We start from the raw sequence: 16,169 nt of genomic DNA on the forward strand, positions 1-16,169 counted from the left end.
GGATATTTTCGTTGAAATCTTAAAACCGAAATTTTTCGCGATTACAATACTTCCTTTATTTCGTACAAGGAAATAAAAAGTAAAGAAGTTTTTAAAAATTAAAATGATAAAACTTTGATCGGCTTTCCTAGCCATAATATTGTCCTTAGTAAGTATTTTTTAATCCACTTGAACCACTGCTACTGTGCTTAGAAAGACATAAAGAAAATTTGGTTAAAATATACGCAAAATATTTTTTGGGAAGTTGTAGAATTTTGGGAAAAATTTTTTATAATATTATACCCATGTGCAAGCCTAATACACTGAGGTTATTTTGGCATAATTTTTAAAAAACTAAACCAAAGAAACTATTTATCCCACCGCTTGGAAATATTGACCCCAAACATTTACCAAAAAATTGCCTCATATATATATATATGAGGCATATATATGAGAATATATATATATATATATATATATATATATATATATATATATACATATATATATTCTCTTTACAGAATTTCATCAAAATCGGCTTATTCAGAAAAAGGTATTACTTTCAATAATGTCAACACACGTACGTAACTACGTACTGCGAACATGAATCCCCAACTTTTTTTTTTGGAGTCCCTGAGTCATGAAACGTCAAGAAAAGAAAAACCCATACCCCAATTTTTTACTTATTACTAAATTTTCCTTCTTGCATTATAGCTCTAGAATTATGATACCAGGAAAGTAAAAGGAATAACTAAAGGAAACTAAATAGTTCAGAACAGAAGTTGGCTGGGATCAGAATTATGCTAAGTTCAAAAACTCGTTCTTTCAGGAGAGCTCAATTAGGCTACTTCTGCACGAAGGAAATTAGTATTATTTTCTTCTTTTTTCTTCTTTTTTTTTAGAAAAATAGCTTCTTTGTTGAACATTAGACTTAGAATAGTTCTGCACTCAAAAGCTATATTTACACGGATTATCTCAAAATTGAAAATTTTGGACTTAACATAGTTCTGATGATGATCTTTGATCGTGAAGTTTTAATTTATAGGAGACAGAGCACTTTAGCAGTTCTGATCAATTTATTCGATGTAATATTGTATCTAAAGAGTTCCCTCTTTCGTTAACATCAACAGTGAACGTTGCGTGTTCATAAATATTAAAAAAAAACATCTACATCTTCACGAAGTTATCCGATATATAATAAAATATTATCGTTATGTTACAATATAACCTATATAATACAATTTTGTTATTATGTTACAGTAAAATGACCGTTACCGCAAAGAAGAATTATATTAAATACCACTATAAATTTTAAAATCATTTATACCTTCAAAAGATATCAAATGCAACTTTTCTTAAACATGTCTATTAATAAATGCAATTGTTGCAAATAAATTACTATTTACTAGGATAGGTAAATTTTTATTATTTTTAATGATTACTACTAGAACATACTGAATTTTACTATAAGGTAACAAATAAAATTCCAGTTTAAATAATTTTATTTATTTCTATTATTTTTTTTCTAAACGGGTCGTAGATATTAGCCGATTTAATCAGTCTCATATATTCCTACCAAGATATCTATCTAAATAAAATAAACAAACTATTATAATGCAAAAACAAAATTAAAATTGGACGATTATCTCATTTTACACATATGTTAATATGAGCTATTTATAAATTCAAATTTCCATATATAAATTTTAAATTGCAGATTTTAACCCTCTCCACCAAAAAAAGAAGTCATTCTTAATCCTCGATAACCGTAATGCTTACTTTGAAATTTTACCAAATAAATCACCATTATACATAAATAATTTAATAAACATTTGTACATATATTTTCAAAACGGTAAAACGGCTACAAAAAAAGGAATATTATCGTTATAAGCAATTAATTTAATAAAAATTAGTATAATATTTGATGATATAATTTTTGTAATCGATTATGAACACAAAGATTATTATATATATTTATAACAGATTGAATTGAGAATACCTATTTTTTAATGATGTCTGTTAAAAATGAAGGAAAAGTAATGGATTTTCTTTTAATAAATTAATCTTTTATAATTATAGTTAACATAAAAAAACCCGCTTACCGACAAATGAATTCAAGCGCTTTCGGAATTAATTTCCATCATCAGTAACTGACATTATTTGTCATATTTTTAACAATAATTAAAATTTCACATGTTAATTGTATGAAAGTTGTGATATCTGTGTTTTTATAACAGTTGATTGTCGTATATTTTAAAATGAATGTCAACATAAATGTCCTGTCAACTTTGTGTGTGTCTCAATTCTTATATTCTGAATTTAACAGTTGAAACCACTAAATTGACAGGACGTTTACGTTGACATAATTTTAAAATAAACGACAACCAACTGTTATAATTACGCAAATATCACAAATTTCATACAATTAACATGTGAAATTTTAATTGTTGTTAAAAATATGACAAATAATGTGAGTTCCTGAAGATGGAAATTAATTCCAAAGCGCTTGAACGCGTCGAATTTATTTGTTGGTAAGCGAGTTTTTTGTATATTAACTATAATTATATACTTATATCAACGGGGCATGCTCAACAAAATTATTATAATCTTTTATTCTGATTGGTAAATAATAATAAATTACACATATCACGTCAGGAATGGGTTGGTATTCTACTCCACGGATTAAAAGTAGGAACCGGTCAGCATTTGACTGAACGGATAAGAAACTATGAATCTTGATCAGATCATCATCTCAAAGAACATAATTTATTATAAAAAAAAAGGTGTGATTAAAATACATATTACTTATTTAAAATATAAATATATGTAAATTAATAATTGCAGTAGCTAGATAAAACTCATAATTTAGAAGGCATTAATGAAAATTATTTCAGCATTACCTATTTATCTACATGTTGAGCTGGGTGCAGAAAATTCATGGTATTTAAAAAAAAAAGAAAATTTAATTAACATTATTTAAAAATTCAACAATATTTTTTTCTGTAAAAGAAAAATATTTTCATTTTATTTTAAATAAATTGTTGGGAAAACTTATTGAAATAATTCAATAATTTAATAAAAATTGCAACAAAAACATAATAAGGATCTTTCTTTCATAGTAAGGAAGTAAGTACCATGCTTTGAGTTACACGAAAACAATTCGATCACTGTTTGATCTGCTAGATGTGGATATTGTTAATTTCTCACAATAAGCGATTACTCTTTCTAGCAAATCTACCGAAATTTTAAATATAAATCAAAACTAAGTTAACATTTCTAACTTTTTTATACATCAGTCTACAAGTTTTATACTTAAACAGCCAAAAAAATGATCTGAAAACAAATCTTTTGTCTCAATTAACTTTTAACTGAAAAATAAGGAATAAGGAAGAAATATAAAAAAATAGTCTATTTACGTAATCATTTTAACGAAAATAAAATTCTTCACACCTTGAATAATTTATACCAAAGTTAAAAAAGCATAGATGATATAAAAGTCAGTCTACCGTTTCGATTTCATCATGTTACTTCAAGAATATTAACACCTTAAAAATAACTATGAATCATAGTAAGTGATATAATGTAAATGATAAAATAAAATTTTTATAAAGAGCTTAACGGTTTAACATTAATTAATGTAAAATGATCTAAAATTATATTGAATATTTTATTACACGAAATTTAATCATAACTCAATTAACAACAATAATTTATAAATGTAAATTATGCGTATGAAAGATATAAAAGCAGTTAGATAAGTTTATTATAAGTGAGATACAAAATGAGTAACATTTCGCAATGTTATACAATTGTATTTCTCATTTAGATATCCGAGCCAAAATTTAGTTACTAAAGATAATATAAAAAGTATTAAGTATTATGTACAAGTTTCATGTATTCTGTAAAATTTTTAATAAAAATAATAATAAAAAATCTGATGTGAACACCACATAACTTCCTTGTACGTTTATTAAATTACATGTACACATTTTTTTCCAATCAGAGGTTAATACTTATTAATAAATCAATATATTTAAATTAAAAAAGAGTTTAAAAAAATTAGTTAAAAAATTTGTTTACCATCAGAGGTCAAAAAATTAATAAATCAATATATTTAAATAAAAAAAAGTTAAAAAAAGGAAATGAAGTCGGATTTGAATCGATGTTCCTTCCCCTTGTACGATCTAAATAATTCATTAATTAAAATTTTATTTGGGTCTTAACTCTGCAACCACTGAAAATAAGTACCACTTATGATATATTGTAGAAAATCTTTCAATTAGGGCTTATTACTGCAGTTAAGAAAAAGTCCAAAATCCAAATTTTTTGGATTTTGAGCTTTTTTGGACAGACACTTTTGGTTCAGTCGATTGCAATCAAAAGGGTAGGTGCACAACTAGATGTTACAACAGTCCTAAACTCAAAATTTCAACATTATACGGCTAATCGTTTTCGTGTTATGCGAGATACATAAGTACAGACGTCACGCCAAAACTAGTCAAAATGTATTCAGGGATGGTCAAAATGAATATTTCCGTTGAAATCTGAAAACCGAAATTTTTCCTTTACCTCGTACAAGGAAGTAGAAAAGCTTTTGTAGGTCTTGAAACATCTATAAATATTTTACTGTTGAACTAAACTGTACTTTTATAAAAATTAAGAATTAAATGACTGTGAATTTTATTTTAAATAAAATTAGAAAAAAATTAAAAATTATAATGAAAATGTTGTGACTAATTTTTCATTAAAAAATATTTTTTTTATATAAAATTATTGATGAAAATATATAAATTGTAGCTAAAAGAGGATATATAAAAATAAAATATATAGATGATTCAAACAGAAATGGATTTAAAAGTCTATTTGGAATAGAGAAGAATGGTGAAAGGGATCTACCTTACAGCGAATATATTTTTCATAATTATACAAAAAAATAATATATTTCATTATTACGATTAACAAGCCTAATTTATTTCAACGAGATGAAGCGGTAGGTAAGCAAACTGAAAACCAGCTCCAAAACCGAACCAGAGATCGGCTTAATTAAAAACCAGAAAATTAATAAATATAAAAATTAGTCTTAATTATTGATTGTTAACAGTAAGTGAAAGCATACACACTATTTTTACATTTAGTTATACAATTATTTAACAATTTGTTTTTCATAAAATTAAAATAAAAACAAATTTAATATAAAAACATTATTAAAAAAGCCAAAAAAGAATTATACAACTTTCCCATTAAAACCGGGAAAATTATATTAAATTCTGGATAATGAAGGCTTCACCTTCGATAGACTACTATTTAGGAGAAAAAATTAAATGGAATGTTAACGTATTAAGTAAGGAAGTAATAGTGGATTATATAACAAGCCTAGCCATTAATGCACGAGTGCGAAGTTACGACACTCGCCAGGCTCGTGTTGTAAACTTTGCAAGAGTGCATTAATGTCCGTTATTAAGAGTTGCATACCATATTTTTTCTACAACCGAGAAAATGCTGGTATTATAGATTTTAATCAATGATAAAATATATTGCTTACGGATTTTTTTTTTTTTCATAAAATACATTAAATAATACATTTCTGTAGCAAGAGGTTGGATCTTTAATAATGATTATTATTAAAGATATTTCTTTCTCAGAATCCAACATATTTAACAAAAGAATAAGCAGTATAATATAGAAACTTCTTTCTTTTTCTGTTTAATCCCCGGAACCACCGTAAAATATTACTTCACAGGATGAAGTGTATAAATGCAAATGAAGTGTAGTCTTGTACAGCCTCAAGTAGACCAATTGTGAGATGTGTGGTTAATTGAAACCTAACCACCAAAGAACATCACCGGTATCCATGATCTAGTATTCAAATCCGTATAAAAGTAGTTGCCTTTACTAGAATTTGAATCTTAGAACTCTCGACTTCAAAATCTGCTGATCAATATAGAAATTTAGTTATCTATTGGTGTATTTTCAAATTAACCTCTGCTTGCTAACTACTAAAACTGATTAAGATCAAAGTAAAACTAACACATACATTATACAATACCCGTTTCTGATTTGTCAGTGATTGAAAAGAGTAGGCTTTTAATCTGTTGAACATAATGAAAGTTGCTCCATGATGACCCTCATTATGATAAAGATTTCAGCCGATTAATTCAAACGTCATAATACAGCCGTAAAAAAATATTTCTACTCCGAGTAAAATTGTGAGATCTAAGTACCTATACGGACCGTATCTCAGTACATTTCATAAAATCCACTCTGAAGATACCAAGCAAGATGATATCTGAGAAAAAAGGGGTTAAAAATAATTAAGACTATTATACCCAAACTCTAAATGGAATTGCTCAAATAGGTAACCAAAGTGATTATTCAGTTACTAATGTAACGGATTCACTTAATTAGTACGAGAATGTGACGTCCAGAAACGACAAAAAGGGTTACTTGTCCCTTTTATACTGGTTTGATTAAAATCAAAAACCAACACAAAATATCTTATCAAACTTAGAACATTAAATTATATATGAATAAATTTATGTAACTTTTAGTAAAATTTTGAGATAACTGATCCATTAGATTTGTATAAACCAGTTGTGAACAAAATTAAATAATACCAGTGCCCTGTCATACAGAAATAATAGTGTCAAATTTCATCCAAACGGTCCACCCAAGATATCAAGCAAAAAGAAAGGCCATCATTTACTTACGAACCCAATAAAACTTAATCAGTGTACGTACGCACAAGTATATACAAAAATCCTTCCGAAGAAGTTTAATGATAAAATTATTTTGGTTACAGGGAGTCATGAAAAGTATAACTCTTTAAAAAAAATCTGATGTACAAGATTTGATTCGATTAGTGTACTTCCGTAGAATATTAGTATATTCCGTAGAATATTAGTATATTCCGTAGTGTATTAGTGTAGTATACCGTAAAAATACACATCGTGAAAGTAAAAATTGGATTCCTTAAATAACTTATAAAAAACACAACACAAATTTATTAGTAACAATTAATTTTATCTTTAGATCAAAGGTATTTTGATTGGAATAACACATTTTTTTACATTGTATATATATTTTTTTTGGTCAATAACAATTATAATTACAATCGGCTCTCCTGCGCAGCCATAATATAAGTAAGTTTCTTGACAAAAGCACGTGATAAGAAGGTCCTTAAGGTACCCCCAAAATAAATAATACACAATAAACAGTTGTAAGCAAACTTGTCAAATATGAAATTTCAAGCTCAGTCATAAATCACAAACCAATAATTTCAGCACCATATAGTCCACAGAATAAACATTAATAACAAATAAAAAATAAAGAGAAGTAACAAGAAATTACATTGTATATAAATTATTTTTTTTTTTAAACTTAATTTAAATATATTCATAAATGTACAACTTCTGGTTTTTTCAAATAACGGATGACAATAACTACAGTATTACCGAGATATATTATATAGACAGTATTTACCGAGAGAAATTCGGCATGTAAATATTTTAATACGTTAGTTTGTCTCTAAAATGTCCGCATAATTTCAAAGAAAATATCAAGGAAGTAAGGTAAGAATTCCTTATAACAAAGCGATATATTTTTTTTGTTAGATATAAATTGACGCATACGCATTTATCAGTACTCAGTCTTTTCCCCAAAAAAAAATCGTTATATAATATTACATAACGATTCGCTATTTTTATTTTTTACACTGAAAACATTTTAACGAAAACAAAAAATGTCCGTAAAATTTAAATTATTGGCGAAAAATCATCATTCCTCCCCCTTATAAATAATAATGTTCTTTTGTTTACTAGCAAAATAAATCACCCAAAAGTATAAATGTGAGGAGTTTTCGGTTTTACGTAGACAACGTGAAAGTTATGAGTACATTAAGTTTCAGCTTTCTAATTTTTCCTCTAATTTGTACATTAATCTATACAATTAGTGAACAATAAATAACCCCCCCCCCCAGAATCCAATGAGGTGGGGATGATATGTATGACATATAAATGAGATGTAGTCTTGTACAGAATCAGGCCGATCATTCCCGACACATGTTTATTAAACACAAATCACCAAAGTACACCGATATCCACTGTTCAGTATTCAAATCCGTATAAAACCTTTACTAGGTTTTGAACCTCAGAACCTTTGACTTGGAAAATCAGCTATTAAACAACGTGACAACGAGTTAACCACTAGACCAGTTGGGTGAACTTTGCTTTCTAATTATAGAAAAAAATTGGAGAAAATATTGAGATAATAGACAGAAATGGTTCAGTTGTAGCTATACGTTTACAGTTCTATCTATTTTTACTTCCTTGTACGAAGTAAAGGAAGTATTGTGATCTCGAAAAATTTCGGTATTCAGATTTCAACGGAAGTATCCATTTTGATCATCCTTGAATCCATTTTGACTAGTTTCGGCGTGACGTCGGTATATACATATGTACATACGAAAGTTTAAATGTATCTCGAATAACTCAAAAACGGTTAGCTATAGAATATTGAAATTTTGGATTTAGTTTAGTAGTAGGACTGTTGTAAAATCTAGCTGTGCACCTCTCCATTTGATTACAATCGACCGAATCAAAAGTGTTCAAAAAAGCCAAAAATCTTTTTTTTTGGATTTTGGACTTTTTCTTAATTACAGTAATAAGCTCTCATTGAGAGCTTTTCAACGGTATACCATAAATGATACTTATTTTCATTGGTTCCAGGATTATAGCCAATTAAAATTTTAATTAATGAATTATTTAGATCTTATAAGAGGAAGGCACACCGGTTCGAATCTTCATTTTTTTTTTAACTTTTTTTAAATTTAAATATACTGATTTATTAATAATTATTAGCCTTTGATTGTAAAAAATAATTATGATAATTTAATAATTCAATAATAACGATGAAAAAATATCAGAAGTTATTAATAAAATAAAATTTTATGTATCTTTCTTTAAAAAAAATGTGTATATGTAATTTAAAAGGCGTACCAGGAAGTCGTGTGGTGTCCACATCTGATTTTTAAAGAACGTAAACAAAATTATTATTGAAAAGACGAAATTGGTCACCTGTACATAAAAACTAATTTCTCAAACCTGGTACCGCTGTTATGTTAAATAAATAAATTAACAATTAATATAATCTATCTTACCAGCACGTTATGTTCTCTGGATCTTTCGGCTTACTTGGAAGCCATCATCAGGAGTTAAAATTAATGCATAAAGTCAAAAGTTTAAAACATCATAGTTAAAATTTAAAAACAGTCATGTGTCCGGTCCTACTAGTAAACTGAAAAACAGGCAAAAACTAGTATACAATATTACAGTACACAGAATCAGTACTGATGATGGCTTCCAAGTAAGCCGTAAGATCTAGAGAACATAACAACGTGCTGGTAAGGTAGATTATATTAATTATTAGTCTATGCATATAAAAACATTTTCAAACACCAATCAACAACAGGTGTTATTCTTACCCCATACAATTTTAGGAAATTCTTTTATAACACTAACCGTTAAAAACGGATTCTTCAATACAAGTCAATGACATTAACTGATTTTAATTCTTTTTCTTATTTGATTCCGGTAGTGGTTAAAAATTCACGGTAAATATGTGTTTGCGATTACGCAAATTTATAATGTTTTTTCCGTATAGACATCTGTACTCATTAAACTCCTCTTCAAGGAAAGTAATGTTTAAATAGATATATAACGTATTACTTTAATTCAATATGGCGGTAAAGCCTTTTTAATATTTTATTCATAATAAAACATACATATTTTTAGGTACAGAGCCTCTAAACATATTGCATTTTCGTTACTTCTTTTCAACATAGTCGTTCTTTTACACTGAAACGCTATAAAAGAATTCCGAGAATAAAAAGATTAGGAAAAAATCGAGAAGAAATTACAGGTGCATCAAACCAATTAAATAGTTAATAAAAATCTATAACACGTTTTTTTATATGCATTTTACATTTTGTGTAAAACTGAAACAAATTAACAACTCTAATCTCTGTTTGTGTATATTTATTAAACAATAAAAAACTGGAAAAATTATTTTAATGAAAAAACTTATAAAATCCCATTGAAATCTTTAGTTTTATAGGTATTTATACCTTAAATTATACAGTCTTAAATGAAATCTGTATGTACTAGATCAGTTACAATTTCCATAATAATGACACCAATAAAATTAAAGCTAAGAATTACAAAAATATTTTACGTGAAATCTTCTTTTGGTTTGAAATTAAAACAACGGTTTCATCCAAAGCAATATAACGAAATTTTTTTTCATAATTTTAATTAGAAAAACATTTCAGGTAAAATAAATTTTCAAGATATTTTCCAAATAATAATTTTATAAAATTTCAAACGGAGGCTCTTTGTTTTTTCTGATGGAAATAATTGGTTAAATTAAATTTAAATAACCGAAAAGAATTTTAATGAAATATATTTTAAATGAAAAATAAAATGGAACTTAATTAAAAAATATGTTTTGGAATCTTAATTTGGTAGTTTCTCGTTTACTCTTAGGAACAATTTGTTTTTTTATGACGTATTTGGAAGGGGATACAAAATAAGGTTCAAGAGAAGGGATATAATTTTTGTAATGAAAGATATCTTTCCAGCAAAGAGTATGAGCTCATTTCAATTAAAAAAAAACCAGGTAATTTATATATACATAAGTCACAATTTATAAATTGACCCCGAAAAGCAGGCAGAAATATAACAAACTATTATTGTACAGATTTTTTTTTTGTTTTCATTTAGCATATATTTTATTTATACTTGCAGACAATTTATAAAAAAAAAAATATTGAAATCTTTTTCCAGTTTAAAATACTTTTTATAAGATGGTTAACATATAAACCAATTCTTTAATATTCTCAAAAGTATTTCATAATTAAATATGGAGATTGATATTAAAGACCGAAATGAAATATTTTTATTTTTAATTTTTAAATCACGTAAATGTAATTGTTGCATCAATATTTACTGAATGTATTAACAGATAAAAGGACAATATATGGAATATTTAAAGGTTGTAAGGACCAAACAAAACTATAGACTACAGCCGTGCCTAAAAATGTGTTAGAGAAATTAAATCTGTAAATATACATTTGAATATTTTTACTGTATTATAATTTTTAAAAAAGATTTATGTAGTTAAGAAGTTAAAGAATAAAAAAAAATCAGTAGACAGTTTATATCCCAAAGGCACCTATCCTCTTAACGGCTAAAGAAATTCTTTCCACTCCTTTATTTTCATTTCTATTATACATACAGAGTTAATCTATTTTAGGTGGGCGAGGGTCGATAACAGGAACGGCTCTTTTAAATGTCACATAAAAAAAGATAAAAAAATAATATCATCATCCTTACGTAAATTTTAAATTCAAATTAAACATAGGAACATAAAAATAGAAAGAGAAATTATAAATCTATACTTAATTCGAGTCAAGGATAAGTGATATTTATAATATAATTTAACATAAAATAAGAGATAAACAAGTTAAGAAAAATGTAGTCTGGTTTGAATTATTAAACCATATATAGTAACAATTAATTACAAATGTTTACTTTTAAATGGAAAATTAAAATAAATATGCCGTATTATTATAATTTAAGAAGCAAAACTAATTATGTATAAAATTATAATTTCCTGATAAAAGATTTCCTTAAATATGTTAAAACATTACCGCAATCTTTTCCTAAGTTATCACAATTTAGCAACAACTTTTTATTACTATTATTATAAAATAAATCCATCAGTACGCATAAGATTTAAACTACATATAAGAAAAAAGCTTAATATTTTAATATTTATAATAACATATGTTTGATAAATCATATTATTCATTACATGTTTTGACAAGAAAAATAACAATAATTAACGTAATCCGTACTATAATAATTAACTTATAAATAATATACTATTGATTTATAAACAGAAGAAGTCGACGACAAATTTATAAAGAAATTTAGTACAAATTAGATCTAGATTATCTAATTTTTACAACTGTAATCGAAATTAAAGATAAATGGCTAATATTTAAAGAGTAAGAATTATAATGAACGATATAAATTAAACAAGTTTGTACCATGTAGATGCAAGATTATTATAAAGATGTAATGAATTTAAATTAATTTAAACTAAAAGAAATTAAAATCCTTTAAAGAAAATATTATATATAAAAATTACTACAACAAATTTAAAAAATATAAAAATCAAAATCTTTTATATAATTTAAAAATTGTTTCACAACTCTTGTTAAAAGCAATTTTAATTTAAAAAAAAACTTTTAGGCGAAAATATAATTTAATACTAACAATAATAATGAAATATTATGTAATTATTAAAAGAAATGTCAATGGCAATAATAGATATTCAAATAATAAAAAATAGAACTCACGTTACGTACAATTAAAAATATTCATGAAAAATTTAAATTAAATTAAATTATAACAAAAATTTAATACAATAATAAATATTGTAACGTTTTACAATAAAATAATAGATAATACTTTAAATGTTAAGTAAAAAAATTAAAAACTGGAATGATTTAATGATACGTACTTTTAGGTAAACTAACAAATAAAAAAAAAGTTGACAGTAAAAATAAAAAATTATATTAATATTATTAAATAAATTTAATTGATTCACTTACCAAAATTAAATGGTTTCCGTTCGTTGTATTGTAGATCGAATTCTTCCGTGATCAGAACACAGAAGCACGATTCCGTAAAATAATGAAATAAATTCAACAATCGCACTTTTAATATATATCTTAAACAAGTAGACACTTTGAACTTTATAAACACGGTACGTTTGCCTTATTGTTATTATTATTTATTTAGTAACGAAGCATTGTCGGTCTACCGGCAGTTTATGTACGCGCTTCAGGTACATTTAAAATACACGCACGCTGGTGACCGCCTGTTGGAAGACTGAGCATGTCGCGCTGTTTACAGTAGGGTTAGATCGTGTTAGTTAGCAAAATCTCCGCTAGAGTTTTATTACATGATGTTCACGTGAAATCCAATCCGACGATCCATGCTTGTTGATTCGGCCAATCGTCTAACAGAATTAGTAATCAGTTCGCCTGCGATTGTTCCGAATCTTTATCATACTACTTATTACCCTATACTGTATTCTTCCGGCTCTTCCTATCCAATTATAATTTACTTCCTCCAAACTATGACCTTACAACTACTTTTAAAACAAGATAAACCTTTAATAACATAATAATATGCATCAAACAGCTAATATGTGACCTGACAACAATAAAAATATAAAAAAAATTAAAAAACAATAATAATGGAAATAATAACTGTAATTTTATTTTTAAATTTATATTATGTGTTAAAAACAAAATCTGAAGTAAAGATAATACTTAAAAATAACAGCACGTAAAAAGTAAAATAAAGGTGAACAACTTTTTTTTAATTTATGTAAACAATTTAAAGCAGCAGGATGCAATACTGCAAAGTTATTTTATTTACTTTAATACTTACATTAAAAAAAAATCTTCATGTAAAAAGAAGTGTTAATTACAGGGTTTTTTTAACGGTAATTTGAAATAACTGTTGAAAGAATATTAATATATGCTTAATATTGTCACAAATTACCCTGAAATTGGTATGCAAGTAATAACATATGATGCCAGGCTTATTAGTTTAAACCATCGGTTTGATCTAGTAGTAGACGCGTCTTCCCAAATCAGCTGATTTGGAAGTCGAGAGTCACAGCGTTCAAATCCTAGTAAAGTCAGTTATTTTTACACGGATTTAAACACTATATTGTGGATACCGGTGTTTTCTGGTGGTTGGCTTTCAATTAACCACACATCTCAGGAATGGTTGAACTGAGACTGTATAAGACTACACTCATACATATCATTCTCATTCATCCTCTGAAGTATTATCTGAAAGTTTTACCTGAGACTAAACAAGAAAAGAAAGAAAGGTTTATTAGTTTAACAAATGAAATGATTTCTTGTACCATTTTCATCAAGATATCAACGCAAATAAGGTATTTATTTATATAATACCAGGTTACAGAGTACAAGCACAACGACATGATGTCAACAGTACTCTGCAAAGATGCTAAGGCATCTGTTGCCAGTCTGGCGTGTAAATGTAAATTTACTGATAAATTTATACTGTTGAATAGACTGAGGTCGACCACTCCTGAGACGTGTGTTAATTGAAACCCAACAACCAAAGAACATCGGTTTTACATTCTAGCATTCAGATCTATATAAAAGCAACTGCCTTTACAAGGACTCAAACATAAGAACTCGCGACTTCGAAAATCAGGTGATTTTGCGATGACGAGTTAACCACTAGACTAACCCGGTGGGTTCAACATATTATGTATTAAACATATTAATAAAAATCATACCATCAGCCAAACGAATGATTTGTCGATATTCCGCGGTATAAATGGTTTAATTCTTTTCACCTCGTGGAGAGGGAATGTTAAAGGAACATCATAACTTTCAGAGAAGAAAATATAACTGATATATTTTACAATTAAAATTCTCCATTAGCTTACCTACTGGGAAAAATATTATAAAACAAAAAAAATACATTTTTGGAATTTCACAACCAACATTTTATATATTACTTATTGAATATAATTTTTATCTTTAACTTTAATTAGATGAGGCTAGCGAGTGAAGGGAGCGTAGGTTATGTTTGGTAAGATTATGTTGATTCCATGTACTGATTTAGATTTCTCAAAAATTACTGAAGGAACAGTTCTGAAAACTATTTTATTCTATTTTTCAGGTCAAAAACCATCAGAAATCACTAATTTTTACCATCCTAAAAGATCTCAATACGACCTCATTTTACCGGGGTAGCTGAAATTTTTAACTAGTCTCAAACTGGGAAAAACGAAGAATGTTACGACATATTTTTACATGAATTTTTTTCATTATTTTCACGAGTAGAATAAGTTACAAAAATCTCAGGAGAACTTCGTGATACACTCTGTATATATATTGTACAGTTAAAGAAGAAAAGCTACTCATTGAAATGTATTCAGAGTCGATAAAAACGCGTAAATTACCGAGTAAAATAAATTTTTAAAAAAGTTCAATTTATGGAATACATTATACTGACCAATCCACTTCAATAAAACATTGGACAATTATTAGTATTCCACTGGTTAGACGTAAAGTAAAAATAGAAAACCTTTGAGTGGAATAAAAAATCGTACTATTCACATTATTTTTCTTAATTAAGGACATAATGAAACGGATAAGTAAAGTAGTCCATGACATAGACAATGGATTGCGTCAAAGCACTACTACTTTATATATATTCAGAGTTATTAATCTTTATTGCATTTCACATACCATAGTAAAAACTCAAACGTACTAAATAACTTGAAGAAAGATAATAATTTTATTGCCGTTTCTACATAATTATCTTATTAAAATTGCTTTCTCATACATATTTTATTATATTTTAAATAATTAATCTTTCTCTTAACATCTAGGCTGTTTTCTAATTTTTTAAAAAACTTCAAACGGTATTTTTGAAAAAAATAAACAATGATAAATTAAAATTATTATTACTTTTGGTATCGTGAAAAGATTATAAAAACAATAATGTACTAAATTTAGTTATGTAAAAATAAAATTATTGTACTTAATAGAATATGTGAGGTCACCTGCAGTAAATTACCAGTTATAAAAATCATATAAAAGCTTATGATAGTATTAAATGTTTGAATCATAAAATCAGTCTGAACGTAAATTATTGGTAATCAGAATTTTGGGCGAGAAAAGTTGTGTAGGAATTAAACAGGATACGGTAAAATATTTTCTTAATACTTTTCAAATCCTAACGCTATAAAATTAACAAATACTACATTTATTGTGACAGAAATACTCATTTAAGTGACACTGCAATAAAAACCAAGAACTAAATACAATAAGGAATATTTCTTGACATAAAATATTACAATAATGAAGCTTTCATCACCTGATGTAAGCCGGCGAACGTCATTGGCATCAGAAAGAGAAGACGATGTCATGTCCGAGGCCTCACACACACTGTCATCGGAAGTTGAGGCGGTTCGCAGAATGGAAAAACGGTGCAAGAAATGATGGCCGAAAGGAAAGCTTTAAGGAAACTTTAAGTTGACTCGCCGTGAACAAGTAGCTGTGAC

The 16,169-nt window shown here is 26.8% G+C and overlaps 1 protein-coding gene across 1 annotated transcript in view; it reads right to left on the bottom strand.

The window, feature by feature from the left end:
* Positions 1–12,949, bottom strand: part of Gbs-70E (Glycogen binding subunit 70E) — a 45,027-nt gene extending 32,078 nt beyond the window's left edge. The window contains exon 1 of the mRNA XM_075366034.1: positions 12,655–12,949. The gene's annotated coding sequence lies outside the window, so the exon portion shown is untranslated. The remainder of the gene's footprint in view (positions 1–12,654) is intronic.
* Positions 12,950–16,169: the final 3,220 nt, after the last annotated feature.

Source organism: Lycorma delicatula, chromosome 5 (genome assembly GCF_047948215.1).
Source record: "Lycorma delicatula isolate Av1 chromosome 5, ASM4794821v1, whole genome shotgun sequence".
Classification (NCBI taxonomy): domain Eukaryota; kingdom Metazoa; phylum Arthropoda; class Insecta; order Hemiptera; family Fulgoridae; genus Lycorma; species Lycorma delicatula.